Raw genomic sequence first — 16,792 nt, 5'->3', positions numbered from 1 at the left:
GGGGTGCATGGCAATGGAACGGCTTAAGAGAGACAGATGAAGCAGAGAAGAGGCAATAAATGTTTCTCCCTCTGTGCATGCAATGGCTGCCTGCTTGGTTGTAGCTGACGCAAAATGGAGCCGCGAAACTGAGGACGGGGGGGATCAGGGGGCAAACAGGAGGAGGGGGTAAGGTGGGGAAAAAGGAGACAGTGTGACAGTAGTGCTGAGGGGGGAGAGGGAGGGGAGCAGAGTGTCTAATTTGTTCTTCTCTCATCTGTCTGGGCACCCTCTCTCACCTTGGCCCAGATTTACAGTCTATACTTCATATTCTGATGGAGTGGGAAAGAAAAGCAGGACAGGCGCAGGACACACACACACACACGCACACACACACACAACTTATGGAAGCTATTAGTTCTGATAACTATTATTACTTCCTAATCATCCTAGTGTCATGTTGAACACTTCACAGGAGTGAGAAGCTTGCAAATCTAAGCAGGCAGGTGTCAAAGCAAAAAAAAAAAAAAAGAAGAAGAAAAAAAGGAAGAAAAAAATGCTGTAATGTTGCAATAATGTGCAGGCAGCTGAGGAGAAAATGACTGCCCAGATACAGACTGCAGCTAAGTGATTCAGAAGAAGAGGCTAGCGAGCTTTGACTGAAGCAGATGGCCGATTTAAAACAGAGCTTCAAGGAGGTAGAGCATGTAAATCTCAGCCAGGTGTCTGACACAAATGTCAAGACATAGACATAGGAGCGATTTAAAACAAAAACAAAGAAAAGAGCAGCTAGCTGGATTCATACTCAGTGGTATATTCAATAATGTTTTTAGACTAGCTGAGAAAAGAACAGAAGCTTTCTCTCTACTAGCGGTGGAGTGTTTTAGAAAACATAATAAAGAGATCATTACTTTATATCTGTGCTGCCACCAAGTCCATTAAGCAGCAAGTCAAACTGCAGACACGCGTTACTGACAACATTTGGACAATAGCTCATTTATATGACTGCTAAGAGCAGAACTAATGATTTTTCATTTTGTGCCATTGGTATTTGTGGCAAGCGTCGACAAACTATTTCAAGAAACAGTGCGCAGGCTTTCAGTGGATGTTTTTTCAGTAGTTTTGAAAACGATTAGGTAGATAATCTTCTTCTGACGAAGTTGTGATTTTGTATTTTCCTACTCAGTTGTATATACTATTTGTATTTCTATTTTACTCTATTGTATATATTATTCTATTCTATTTTATTCTATTGTATATAGTATTTTATTTTATTTTATTTTATTGTATTTTATTGCATTCCAGTGTTTTCTAATTTCTGCTACATAACTTTGCACTTTTGCTGTAACAAAACAAATTTCCCACCTGTGGGACTAATAAAGGCCATCTTATCTTATCTTATAATAATGCATTCAGAGAGCTCTTGGATTTAGAGCTGAAAAGCTTTAAAGGCTCTCTCTCCATATATATATATAAAATGTAGAACATCAGCAATTTCAGATTCTCTGGTTGAAACTTAAAAAATATAATATATAACAAGGATATTTTCCTGTTCTTTATCTAATGACCACAAATTTAGCAGATATAGTGATTTGTGAATGAATTTATAAAATAACTGTGTCATTAACTGTATTAACATATATTAAAAGCATTTGCTAGTTGCGTTCTCGCTTCAGGAAAAGCTGCATTTCTCATCAGGACACTGCTCTTCCCATTCAACATATTGCTGTTAGTAGTGGTTGGCAGCTCTGATTGGGCTCTGAGCACAAAGCCAAGTAAGGGAGACCGCTCAGTAAATCCTGTTCAAGAAGCCCAGGATGAAAATCAAAGTGTACTGAAAAACACATGCTGGTAAATCAGAACTAGAGCTCAGGGTTGTTAACCTCTGGATAAATCACATTCTGCAATATTTTTGAAATGTTACATGCTTAAACAAGCAAAGCTGGCAAATACGTTCCTCAAATGTGAAGATTTGCTGTTCAGAACTTAAAACAGCCAAGTTTTCTTATTTGTGGCTTTTAAAAAAGGATAAATTAAGAATTCAAACACCACCAAGTTACCAACAAAGAAATGAATGACTAAGAAATATACTGTCATTTAGAGCTGGGCGATAAAACGATAACGATATGTATTGCGAAATAACTTTTTCTCGATAGAAAAATTAAACTATTGCGATAGGCCTCATCTCTCTTGTCCTCTTTAAAAAAAAGAAAAGAACAGCCAATCCAAATTAAGTAGCGCAGAGCCGAACCAATCACAGCTGCAGAGTCACGTCACGTGACTTGTTATGTACAGCACAAGCGCCAAGGCGCACATGTGTATTTGTTTTTGCAGCCATGCAGCCCGGGTAATGAAGGAAAGGAGTTTGCCGACTAGAGAAAACTCAACCGAGAGCGTGAGCGAAGGTTACCGAAGAAAAAACAGATGATGGTTCCAATGCCGGAGAGCTTGTCGAACGGAAGGGCCACAGAAGTTCCGTAGTGTGAAGGTATTTCGCTATTTCAAGTCTGACAAAAACAGAGTAGCGACTGTAAACTTTGCAAGCAAGTCTGGAAATACAATAAAGCGGTGCATGCTCAATCTCTGACTGAAAGCGCTAATTCGTCATTCGGCTTTTGTCAGACTAAAGTAACTGTTAAAACTGTTTGAAAAGCTAAGCTATACAACAAGGAGAGATTGAGAATTTCCTTTTAGTTCTCAGTTTATTTGATATTGACAAAAGTTAGTCAATTTTGTCTGTTCTTCTGTAAAACGACCTAAGATTTATTTTTAGAATTAATATTTTGTTTCTAAGTGGAACTGACAATTTAGTCTGTTTTGTTTGTTCTATTTTGAAACTTAAACGCTTTAGCGGCTGCCTTTTGTGTAGTTTGCAAATTTGCCTTTATCTGAAACTGAAGTCTCATGTTCCTTAAGTACATCTACCCTGTTGAACTTATTATGGGAAATAAATATTTTAATTAAAACAAGCTGCTAAAATTATTTCACATTTTACTTGTGAGCAACGGCACATTTAAATCTTACAAATATAGTTATTTGGCTTATATCGTGATATATATCGTTATCGCCTGAAATGAAAAAAACATATCGTGATATGAAAAAATCTTATATCGCCCAGCTCTACTGTCATTGTATTTACATGCTCTAATGCAAAGATAAAAACTAGATTTTATACTCAAAAATCTTTTTATTGTTGTTTTTTTGGCTCACTGACATCAAGTTTGAGCTAAACGCTGACTATACCTGGGCACTTTGGCTAATACAAAGTGATCCGAGCATGTCCAAGTACAAATTTGAAAAGTTTAAGGAAACAGTTCATGACAAGTTTGTCTGAGCCTGAACTGGATGGTTTGGTTTGTATGTGGACAGCACTGGGAAGACAATGTGCAGTCAGCAGGGAAATAAAAAAAGAGGTTTACAGGTAAATATCTGTAAATAATCAGCCAGCATGGGCAGGGCAGCTCCTAATCCAGAGCACACAGAGCAGATGGGAATCCAATATTATATGATTGCAGAGTGGAGAACAAAACCAAACAAACGTCTATTAGTAGATCTTCTGTCACATCTCGATTCTTTATAGGCCTCAGTGGGGTTTAAAGCGGGGATAAAGCGTGAATCCAGAACTTTTTTACTATTAAGTTCTAAAATACTTTTCATGGTTTTAAAACGAACTAGTTTTAGCTTCCAAACCTGCAGGAAAGCTCCCTCTATTAGTTCACGTTGCTGCAATTCTTGTCTTGTAGTGACCATTTAATTTTCCCCTCTACAGTCAGAGAATTGACTTGGCACAAGCCAGTGAATCAATATTAAGTAAGACTGTGTACAAATAGCACTGACCGCTGAGACAAACACTTCCGCAGCTGATACTGAGGAGGTGGTGTTTGCTCTCGCTTGAAGCTGGTTGTTAACCTCGCCCGTATAAATGACACCTTAAGAATTTGCAGGTCTGGTCTGGTGCCAAATTTAGATCGAGCTGCACTGAATGTAAATAACAAATCAAATACCCCCCCGGGCCGAGGCGAGAGTTTACTTATGTCCCGGACAACAAGGAAGCAAGATATCATCTCTGCCTTTGAAAATAGAGGTTAGACTAAATGCCTCAAAACGAGTCAATAATGCATCATAACCTCGCTTTTCATTTTATGGACTACACTCCTGGAGAAGCCACAGATACATTTCACACTTCTCAATCAATGTTTATGCGCATCCAGGAGTTTCTCTTTATTATACTGGTGGCTATTCCTTTGAAAGAAAATTTTCACACAGGGATTAGGGAACTGAGAAACGCTGACTATTTGGTGCGGCAAGCTTTTCTTCTTTTTTTGTTTTTGTTTTTTATGCCCTGAGCTGTGGAAACAGCTGCCTGGGGGATACGAACATAGCTTAACCTGTTGATGTTTTTTAAGATAATTTTTTAAGATAATTTTAAGAAGCTAATTTTTAAAAAGTTGATTTATTTATTATTCTTACATGCATCATTTATTTTTACAGCCTAATTATCACTAGCCAGTCACTTATAAAGCAATTTCATTACCGCCAACTTGTGTGAAAATAATCTTTGCTGCTTTTGAAGAAAAGCAAGCATAAAATAAATGTTCTTAAACAATATATTCCAATGATATGCAGCTCGTTACAAATGTATTAACCTAGAATTTACTTTGAACTGTGATGTTTTCTATATTGTTTTTCCCCATTACATAACAGTGTTGCCCTACTTTTTTTTTTTAGTAGACCAGCAAACATATGGTTGTTTGTGCATCTGTAGGTCACGCAAATGTTTACAACTTTTCTTTATTACATATTATTAGTTATTTATGATCATTTTTGGGGAATTTACTCATAAGATAGTCACCATATAGAAATCACTGCTTGTGCTACTTTTTAATGCCACCTTGAACTCTCTGCTGCATTCAGAGAGAGAGAAGAAGTGCTGTGGGCAGGCATTTCTTTAAGCTGGCTGTCAGAGGCTTGGTTTTTAATAAGGTGTTCCAGTCCACAAAGCTCGACTTTACAGTGCTGATGTAAAATGAACTGCTGTCAGTTTCAGCAGAGCAAGAAATCCAATCAGACGGGAACAAAATCGTCTGCTCTAACAGCAGAAGACAGATGACGCACGCCAAAACATCTACTTAAACAATGTGTAATTCTAGGTGATAGAGTGGGAAATTAGATGATGTTTTAAACTGATTTGCTCTTTACTCCTCCTGCAAAATATGGCGTGTTTTGAAAATGTCATCTAGCTGTTTAATTTTTATGAACTTTTAATATTTAACAGCCCCCACAGAAATAATCTCAAACTATCACTGCAGATGTGCAAAAGGTGACAAAAACACCCCCACTTTGTTGCTGGATATTTTTTTTAAATCATGGAAATAAAACTGTTTCACCTGTTATGCCTCCAGCAAGAGGAAAGTTCGGGGTCACATTGTTATGCTGTTGTTGTCTCATGTTTCTATGGATTTTCAAATTACTGATAGAGCTTGACTCACATTTTGAAAAATAAGGAAGCAAGCAATCATGCAGTTGGTTTTTGTGATCTATTACAATCTTCTATGCATCAAAAGTAAAAAGTTATTCACATTTTACATTTTATTTACCAATTTAAATTTTATTAAATCCATTAGGTAAGTAGAAGTAGCAAGCATAATTACACTTTAATGCAAAAATACACTTACGAGTGAAGGGCAGAAACTGAAAAACAAAAAGGCTACAACTGCAACAAGCTATGTGAACACGGGTTAAATTGATAAGGTTGGGGAGAACAATCACAAAAGTCTGGAAGGAAACAGAATGGAAAAATCTGAGGTGATTTAAAATGTCAAATTAAAACAGGAAATACAAAGAACAACCAACGTCTGACACTGTAAGACCTTTATCGCCAATAGACCAAGTGTCATAGAATACAAATGTATGACTCACCAGCAAAAGATACAGATGAGTATTAAAATGTAACCTATTTGAGAAAATAATACATTCAGCTATTCACTAAGAGTGGAAAACTGAGTCTATCTAGAAGCCTTAGCCCCATTAGAACACTAGCAGAGCCACAGCTGCTAACAGCTGCACAGCTATATATATTTAAAAAAAATCAGAAAAACTGACTTGAAGCTCAAAAAACAGCCGTCAAGTCGCAGGCAGGTAGTGCCAGTAAAATGGAAACTATTACTCAGCCTGTCGTTCCATCACTTAAGCTGTGACATAAATGACGGTAAAACACAGCTGAAAAACCTTTGATGTAAACACACTGTCAGGGTAACTATAATAGGGGAGTCAAAATAGCCTAAAAATTTCACCATTATATATGTAGGAACACTGCAAAGCAACCCAGGGATCGACTTATGATGCTTTAACTCATAATAAAACCAAAAGTGCAACTGTGCTTCTTTCAGATCCAGGATGGAATACATTTTTCCTTCCTGAAGTCAGTCTTCCTAAAAAGAAAAATTAAGATCTTGACTCTTCAAAGTAAATGGTTTATACTATTTTCTGTGCTCTTGACAGCCAGTGCCAGCTAAATAGCTGAGCTGTGTCAGCAAACACACTTGCATGTCAGGAGGTAAAATCAGCTTGTTCGACCTAGCAAGCAATGAGCCACTATATAGTAATACCAGTGAGAGATCACAACCCTCCAAAAACACACACAAACACTCGCTCTCACGCATACACAGAGCAAAGCACATCTCCTCTCATTAGTGCTCACCCTGACAACCGAGGAGCTTTTAACAAATAGACTCTGAATACAGATTTTGCTGCTTTATGGTAAAGACATCATCAGCTGACATCATCTCATTAAACCCATCATTATGTCAAGATTGCATTACTATATTATTTATAAAACATGCAATTTTCCTTTTCAAACAGTCTAGCAATGACACTCAGCCTAGTATTCCTTTGTACGCACTATATCAGGGAATAGATAATAGTGAAAAATACTGGGTTAATATACATATACATCGACTGGTACTGTAACATCTTGGGTTAATGTGAGCTAGGATAGTTAAAAATCAAACAAACAAAAGCAACAGTTCTTCATAAAAATTCTGTTCTTGTTTCTTGTTGATAGTGCAAACACATACTGTACATATTTCTGTGCTATGACTTTTAATTTTTTTTTCTGATTTCCTCACTTGTAGTGTGGGCTTTGATATCTCTACAGCTCTCTGAATACTGAAACGACTAATGGCCTTCTATATCTTTATTTAAAATGCCATCAGCATGCCCAAGCACACACTTCTACGTTAATAAAGCTTACTCCTAGCCAGCAGCTCAATTCTTTATTTCTTTCAAGAAGAAAACACTATGCAATGCAAGACCCTTTCAAAACATTTCTTTTCCTTGTGCATGTGTAATGGGTAATCTAACCGGCAATCGATGCAGTGCTGTTCCATGTCCATGTATATTACATTACATAACCCATAACAAAAGATGTACAGTTGTTCTTTATGATCATGCTCTAGCCTATTTAGACTCCTCACTGTTACTTCCAGACTCCAGTAAGTAATTTTATAACAAAAAACAAAACCCACTGTGCCATTTGACATATTAAGTCCAGTTGGTATATCCAAATATTAACATGATTTCACTTTGTTTACTTATCTATCTTATGTCCAGAGCCATGCTGAAATTAGACTTGGACAGTACAGACATTTTATTGCTCACATAAACTTTACTAGGGTGGGAGACTTTCTATATTAACAGACAATCAAGTACAATTATTTTATTCTCCTCTGGATTGTTTTCTAATCATAATCCCTTCCCTCTTCCCTCAAAGTTCAGTTGCTGCTAACCAGCCAACCCGGTCGTTCCAGTCTTGAACTTCCCCTCTGCCGGGTGTGCAGGTCGCATTGTGGCCGTTATTGAGGGTCATTCTGCTGCCTTACCAAAAACTCTTTCATCCCTTGGTTGGACAGATTCAATCGCCACAGTCTTGAACTGCAACTGGTGACAGCACTCCCTTTCCTGTTCTCAATTTTAAGGGCTCAGCAGGCAGAGAGCCAGTTCATGTGTTGCCACCATGAACTCAGTGATGCTAAGCCAAGACATTGGTGTAGGGTTGGATCAGGTTAGACTAGAAACTCTCCTAAGAGACCTTGGTTATTAAGTATTTCCAGACGAGCACTTTATAAACTATATTACATAATAAATCTTTTAAGGAAAATTGATGTGTCTAAGTTTGTGAATGAATGCATATACCTCCCACCTCTACAAATGCCCACAAACACACAGCAGTTCTTCTATAAAGCCATGCCAGTTTTTAAATCTCTCTCCTTTTGCACTCTGTATGACCCCACCTACTGTCACCGCCTGTGACAGTGGCAATTATACTCTGTTGTGGATATGAACAGCTGGAAACTTCAGAGCCAACTAGTCATTCCTGTTATACTTATTTAAAGTCTGTCTGATGGGTGCAAGCATAGTTGGTGCACTGTAGTCTGTATAGACAAGTCCATGCAGCATGACAGAAAACTGACAGGCATGCATTTTTCCAACCAAATAGACCCCACCCTTTAACTTACCACCTTTAGTTAATTTTGCCATTTTTTAGAGCTATTCATCGAGTTAAAAAGGGCCAACTAATATATCTAGTGTATATTGTTAGGTGCATGCTAAGCTAAAAGGGAGTCACCTGTGCCACTTTGCAAGCATAAGTGTTTGCTTTTTTAATACAGGTAATCCTATGTGTGTACTCTGTTCAGTAGGTTGCAGCAGTGTGTTCTCTTAAATGCACAGCAGCTGACATTAACATGAATAAGCTGTGTATGTGAAACAAGTCAGAGTGAAGGATGATACCGAGGTAAAACTCTGGATTTTAGTAATGGATACACAGGATTAAACTATTCCAGTGAAAGGTAACAACACTTGTGCAACATGGAGGGAGACTACATTTTCAGACTGCCAGCAAATTTTATGTCTGCATCTCAAATTTGTTACTTTTACCTAGAAATTGAAAATTTATCATCTTTTTATTTACTTACTTTTTAGAAAATACAGATATGTATTGTGTATTGCCAACCAGTGAAAAGGCCCACATTGCCTGCAACCTTGTGCCATAACGCTACAAATTCAGCTTGGCTTTGAAAGAACGTCATTCTACTTGACAGTCAACAGGTCTGACAACAGCAATACAGCTAATTACAATCCAGGAAACCGCACAAGGAACGCCTGTAACGAGCCAGCAGTGACAAAACTATTTCAAAAGCTTTCCAAAGGTTTATTTCATATTGACAGGAGCAAGCTGCAGGGCTTATAGTGCACAACAACACTACTGCAGTGACACAACTTATGCTTCAAAAAATAAGGTGTAACGTGTGCACAGTGTAATTCTAGTACAGTAAATAAGTCAACTATCATCATAGCAATAAAAGTAATAAAACAAAGACTTCTGCGATTGCTGATAGGATGAATTCATTCAGAACTTTGAACCAAATACACCTATAAAAGATCTTCTATTATCTTGAGTAAAACATAGTTGTGAATGTGAAATGATAAATCAGTGCTGTTCTCACTTCTCAGGTGTTACATGGCTAATCTCTGAGAGAGTTTGCACATATGACAATACAACTTGTTTTTCTTCTTCTTTTTTTGACTCTTGTAAACCACCGAAAGCTGGTTTTCAATGATAGCGCCGGTTTTTTCCAACATAAATCAAGGTCACCATTTAATAAGCTCTGACAAATGTCAAAGCCATTAAATAATCCCTTGAGCTGTAACATTATAGGAATATGGCTCTAACAAAAAGCACGCTGCACTTGAGTGGTGAAAGCCTCTGGCTAAGAAATGATCAAGCACTCATAATATAAATCAAGGTCTGCTCTTTATAATTTGATTCAAGGTCTAAAACAAAACTCTGATATGCTTGAATTATTACAGTATCTTATCGTCAAGATCAGCATAGACGTAAAATCGTTCTGCAACACATTTGCCATAATTTAAAAATTACAACAAACAGCATTATGTGTTCATAATACTAATTAGAACTAATATCCACGTCCTTTTTATTTGGCTTTCTAGCTAGGGCAAAGAGCCAAGCGATTTCGAGGAACAGAGGAAGGATTATTCACCATTTCCCTTAATCTTCTGTTATTTAAAGGTTTAAACAATGACATGCTCAAGAAATGTCACCCAGTGTCAGCTTTGAATTGCTGTATTCTGAAGCCAAAGGGAAGGATATATATTTTAGCACTCACTGAATTCCACAAATAGAAATGACAACTGTATGGACATTAAAATTGTACTTTTTATTAAACACAGAGCACCTCTGTGTCTAATATTACACCATTTAAACACATTCCATTGAGGTGGATGCAAGTTAACCAGTAATTTGGGATCAAATAAGAACAGTTTTTCTATTCTTTACATTCTACAAAAACTCTTGTACTACTACTACAGCTACAGTGTGTTTTAGTGTGTTAGGATAGTACAGGAACAGGCAACAGCCTATATGGGTTCTTCTGCTGGAAAAGTAAACAAACTCTGTAGTGCAAATACCACTGAAACATGTTTTGTCTGTGATGCCTTACAGGGAAGTGTGACTGTGTGTGGTTATGCGTGTGTATGCGTGTTTAATTTTGGCAAACAGGTTTGGGCCTCACTCTGAAGGAAAATCTCTAGGATTGTAATAAAAATATGTGTAACCATTTTTAAGTTCGTTTTTTTTAATGATATAAGACATTTTTGTTTATTAAATAGCCAGAAATTACAGGAAAAATTCTTCAACTTATGTTAGGGTAAGGTATCGCACATTCATTAAAAAAACAAAAACAAAAAACCCAAAACTGTCCTGACCAATTCTGCTTACACACAAAATCACACCCCAATGGACCATTCTTAAACAGGAAAAACCCTGGTACGTGCATTTCACACACAAAAAATGCTTCCAATGTACATTACCACAAAACTGCATCCTAATAATGTAATCAAGGGGCAATTTGTGAGGACATTTCATGGGAATGTACTCAGGATTTCACAAACAGAGCTGGGACAGATTTTTCAGTCAGGCAGACATAGTCATAGCACAGAGTTAAATAAATGCAGCCGTCAGCTGCATTTCCACACAAAATTTCAAGTAGAACATTTGTATAAATCACCTAAATACATTTTTACAGAAGTGGTAGTTTCCCTATTCCACTTGTCTGGCGGCAGCATGAAAATGATAAAGAACACACACCACCACCACCACAAAAAAATCTAGTTTAATATCAATCTAATAATATTTGTAAGAATGCTTGAAGGCTAAATCTCCAAACATAGTGGTTTAACAATGATTCAAATCAATGGAAGAAGCACTTACAGAAATATTTTTGCATTAATGCTATGTTATACTCAATCTCCCAGGTACTCACTTGTTGGTTAGTCCTAAAAAAAAAAAAAGATTTATAAAATATTTTAGCGACTGATTATTTTAACTATAATATGCACGACAATTTTATGAAATACACATATATAGTATATTGCTATCAAAATGTCTATCCAGAATGTGCTTGGATTTTAGACAAATAAATAAAACTGGCCTAACATCTACAGATGACAACAGACCATGTTATACTTTTAACATTCGTTTACTGTGAAAAATGAGTCAAGAGCCTAAGAGCTAAAACCCTTTCCAGGTCCCATCATGTCTAATTTGTTCGTAGTGTATATTTCTGCAGTGTGGAATTAAAACGGAGTGATAATGGAAGGCAAGCAGGCTGCAGATAGCAAACCAACACAGCCTGCATGAGAAATCACATGGCTGACTGTAAACAAAGCAGTTATGCAACAATCTGAGATTCATGCAAACTGCCAGCAGGCACTCTGACCCACTATAACCGACCTCCTAACTACACTGCACTGGGTGAGCTGCACAGGGGTCAGTGTTGGAGGGAAGCTAGGACCGAAGCCTGTTTAAACCTGTAGGGGTAGCTAGTGGAGCCCATCCCCCCCTTATGTGACTCATGTTTCCCCGCTCAATGTTGCCTGCTTCCCGCACAGAAGGGGGCAGGAAAGGGGGGGTAAAGAAGCGCCATAATAATCATGTAAAACATGCAGGAGTCCGTCCTGCAGGTTTGCACTGAAAAGCATTCACGTGCTGTCACTGACTAATAAAGCAACATGTTTATTTTGCTGCTTGGAAAGTCACCACGACTCCCAGGAACTTGAAGGCATGCTGATGTTGACACAAGGGGGTGGGAAAGAAAAAGAAAAAAGTAGAAACTGGGATATCTCACGTTGTGTATCTTGTGCGTATGCAAAAGGCAAAACTGCCAATTGGTTGATAACAACAATGTCAACAACAACGTGGCAAGTAGCGTTTGAGCTGGTGACAAACCAAAGCAAAGAAAGCAGCGCACGGCAGGAGGGCAATACTGTACAATCATAATACGGCTCTGCAAATGAGAGAAGGAGATGCTCTGAATCCTGCCTTGCAAAGACCATGAAAACACGTCACACCGCATGGCTCTTTATTTGTTGACAAGCCAAACTCCTCCGCCGGGTGGAAATCGGTGGCAAAACAGGCCGGTGCTGCGGCACCCACTTGCCCTTCCATCAAGTTGTCTTGCCGAAAATTTTTGGGGCTAGCTCGCAAGCTAACGGCTCCGCTAGGCTACAATGTAAGTGAGGAAGAGAGAGAAAGCACATTCACCTCCGTTAGCCGCTAGCGCCCATCCCCCAACCAACCAGTGTTCCCTGTCTGTGTCCACCATCTTTAATCTGTGTTCCGTCTCACTTCCCACCGCACAAAACACGACAAAAACACAAGACACTCACCTTTAACGACCATCGCCAAATCGATTATCACCTTCCGAACTAATAAATCGATTTTCGTTTTAATATCGTGCGTATTTTAATATTGAAAGTTGGCCGTGCGAGCGGAACCGCGCCTTGAGAGAAGAGCAGCAATCCTAAACCGCCATCTGGTGGTATTTTCCTCTCTGTGATGCAGCGGGAGCGGCGCAGGCTCAGACCGAGACACAGCTGCCCCCTGGCGGACACACCGAGCCGCGGCGGACACGAGCCTCCGGGGGCGAGCGGAGAGAAGGGAGGGACCCAAGACCCCGCCAACACATCGCTGACGGGGACGCGCACAGGAGCAGTGAGACTCCCCGCTTGTTTCCCAGTTGAGTTACTACTTTGAAGGGCTTGTCTGGTGAAAATTGCACATAATAAACCATTTAAAATTTCCACGGCCAAAAACTACAAGCACTTACTGGTTGTCATCTGGAATATTACAGCTATACATTACACCATTCTGTGTTTAAATAGGCTACATCACAAAATCCTTATGTAGTTCCTTTCTTCCTTATAATTATTTTTAATAAATATGAGTTATTCAGTACACCTAAGTAAAAGTGAGTGACACAGGCATTTTTCTTCAGAGCCCAGAGTAGCGTTTTTTCTATACTTTTTTTGGCTGACAAGCAGTCCAAAAGAAATTTCATGTATTATCTCATGAGATAAGGAATAAAAGGAAATATTTGACAAATTAATTAATCAATGCATTTCTGATAAACTTCAGGGTGTATTCTCTATAGATAAGGGACTAAGATACCTCTTAGTTCCTAAAGTTGACAAGGTGTGACAAGGCCACACATGCATAAATCTTCTACATTAATGACCTTTGGCCTGTAGATTTTTTAATGCTTTTCAGACTCACACGCTAGATGGAGAGGGACAAAAATAAGAGTGAGCATGTGCACATGGCCGAACTCGTACAGCAGGTCCTTTGGCTGAAATTGGATGTGCATAAACCCAATTACAGTCTGGATGTACTCACATTACTCACTCCAGCTCAACATGGCGTGATATTGCCAGAAAGGGAGGGTGATAGAGACACACAGACAGAAAAAGAAATTACTTCAGTTAATTATATTATTCCCACATCAGTGTCTTTAAGTGGATATCAAACACCAGCAGTGCATACTGTATGTGTGTGAGAGTCAGAGAGTGAGTGCATAAATCAAAAAGAAAGGCTGCTTAACCTTTATTACATCTTTTAAGATAGGGCAGTGATGCGTCTGCAAATGCACAGATAGACGCAAGCGCACACGCACAAACAGACCAACTGGTTATTCGTTTGACGGATGCACTGTTTGCCATAGCAACGCCACATCTTGCCCATAAAAGCTGTAGCAAGATCCTCCCCTCAGGGCTATTTGACACACAAATACAAACACATACACACACACTCATGATTGTGTGGCTCATTCACTGACATAATACATTCCCTAACCTTAACCAACCCAAAAGGCCACAGTCTTTCTTTCAGACCTTAACAACACTTGGGATGCATTGGGAAGGGTGTCTTTCTTTCAGAATTGTTTCAGCACTTTTTTTATGGAGCTTCTTATCATCAGATGCCTACAATCTAACCCTGACCAGCAGGTAATGCAAGAAAGCTCTGCGTATGTGGCTCACCAAACTCAACAAACTGACTAAAAAAAGAGCGTTCTGTAGAATTTGTGCAAAACACATTTATATCCCATATTCGCTCTATGTTTTAATGCATTTATATATTTTTTCATTCTAGGCTTCCAAATTTAAATCACTTTCATTTTCATGTAACCACACATAAATTTAATACCATTTCTTTTTGTGTATTTATTTAAAAATAACCTAAATCAGTTATAGGCTGACCCAAATGAAAATGCTGATGGCAAGGACTCCTACTTATCAAAAGTGCATGACTTTAATTTTTCACTTAACTGCTTTCAGGCAAAATAACTGCATCTACCTTGTTCTCTCTAAATCAAGCTCACTGTTTTTTCAGTCTTGCTTATTCACGTATTTATTTTATGAATTATGTCTGTTTTCATCACAGGCTTTATGGTTTTCGGCAGACCTGTCACTGATTGTTTTTACATTACGTTTTATGATAGGAGTGAATACACAAATTAGGTATGGTTGGGAAGATGAGACGGAATACCTTTGAACACTCATGTGCATCAGGATAAACAAACACCAGCCTTTATAAAGCTATTGTTAGCCTTATGATAGACTGGCAACCTCTCCAGGGTATATGCCATCTTTTGTGCAATTGATGGATGGATAGAAGCTACTGTAATTGTAACAACTGAAAGAGTGTGAAAAGTGAGGAAGAAGCTAAAAGATGTTTATTTTTCCAAAAACTCTCCACTCCAAAACTTTGCCCCTAAAGACAGATAAAGAACACAAGCACACCCACACAAACATACCATCATAATTATTGTTATTATTCTTTAATTTGAGGAATTTCATGGGTGCAGTGTGTACAACGATAAAGGCCAATGCAATCATAAAGCTGCTCTGGGCTACAATGAGTACAAAGATAAAGGCCAATGCAAATAATAAAACTATAGCTTTTCAGATTTTTCTAAATAAAACTCATAAATGTATAGATGTTGAATTATGTGCACATATTTTGAGAAAAAATGCAAGAAAGTATATCTAATAACCCCAAGCATGCATTAAACACCAATCAAAGATCACAAGTACAATATTCCCTATTGCTGTGTATGACTCTTTGCTTACAAAGGCTCAGACTCTCAGATCAGGGGCAGTCATCATCCAGATTTCCTTCAGTTGCTTTTGGGATACTAAGCAGTATATTATGTCAGATTTTTCAGATTTTCAGTGGATGCCCACAAAGAAAACATATTTATGTTCTCACTTTATTGTTTATTGTAAGTTTGCATATAATCTACATATGATCAATACATTTATTTCAACTGATGTATGTTTCAGGACCATCATTGCCTTTTGACATGCTTATTTTTCTCAGCACTCAATGTGAATGAACATAGTGATGAATGACAGTTTTCCACATTTAAAATATAATTATTTGATATTCACTCTTACTTATATTTTTTCCTGCATTCTCTTAGGGCAGGTAGCAAGCACACATATATAAACACACTATAACACCACAAATGAGATACTGTCTGGCTGATTCGCCTCGAGTATTGAGCGTTTTCTTTTTTCTTCTTCTTTTTTTCAGAAAAACTCACATAAAATATGTGTGAGAAGGGTGTTGCACCATATTGCGTTTCTTTTCATTGGCTTTTCAAGTTTTTTTTCCTCCTCTGGGCCGCCCAAATCCTCAACATTAGAAATCTCAACATATTGTCCAGACGTTTGCCAGGGTTAATCCAGTTCAAATCTTTGCCATATTTAAGCTTCTGAAACTGTGTCATTGAGAAAAACCTTTGTATGCACGGTGCAGTGTTGTGTTACATAACCAGCGGACGTCTATGGCTGATCCTTGTTAGTGCCCCAATTTCCCAAAGTTCGGGATTCGATGAGAAACTGGTATCTATACGCGCACACAACATGGATGCACACTCATAACACACTCGACAACAGCATCCGTCATAATCTATAAACTTTTTCTGGGGCTGTAACCATGGAAACAGAGGCTGTCTGGTGCAGCATCGGTTGAGAAAACCCTTTTAGACTGTCAAGGTAATTTCAGGTTATGACACCAGTAGTCAATAGCAGTGACAAGCATCTCTATCTATTTGGAAATCCGAGAGCTTCAAGGGTGAATCTTTTTTAGACCGAGACATAATCATTTGACGTATTGAGAGTTATGCAAGAAGGACGTTTTTTTACTCTTTGCTCCCTCTCATCTCATCTCTAGGGCTGTTGACTAACAGAAAAGCTTTACATGGCTGTTCTTTGCCTGTACGCCTGTCCTATTTTTAATTTCCTCTGACCTTGCTTGTAGCGTTCTCACTCCTGAGGCTATTTTATTTAACTCACTGCCTCTCTGACATCCATTTCCAGACTCTCCAAACGCCTCTCATCCTTTGCCCCTTATCTCATCATGTTCATGTCATCCCCACCCTCCCTACTCTTT

General features: G+C 38.3%; 1 protein-coding gene across 1 annotated transcript in view; it reads right to left on the bottom strand.

The window, feature by feature from the left end:
* stag1a (stromal antigen 1a) overlaps positions 1-12,910 on the bottom strand; it is a 41,502-nt gene extending 28,592 nt beyond the window's left edge. The window contains exon 1 of the mRNA XM_031737018.2: positions 12,727-12,910. The gene's annotated coding sequence lies outside the window, so the exon portion shown is untranslated. The remainder of the gene's footprint in view (positions 1-12,726) is intronic.
* Between the last annotated feature and the right edge of the window lie 3,882 nt (positions 12,911-16,792).

Source organism: Oreochromis aureus, linkage group 19 (genome assembly GCF_013358895.1).
Source record: "Oreochromis aureus strain Israel breed Guangdong linkage group 19, ZZ_aureus, whole genome shotgun sequence".
Lineage (NCBI taxonomy): Eukaryota > Metazoa > Chordata > Actinopteri > Cichliformes > Cichlidae > Oreochromis > Oreochromis aureus.
The sequence above is the reverse complement of the archived record's forward strand: the minus strand, read 5'-3'. Positions and strand labels throughout refer to the sequence as shown.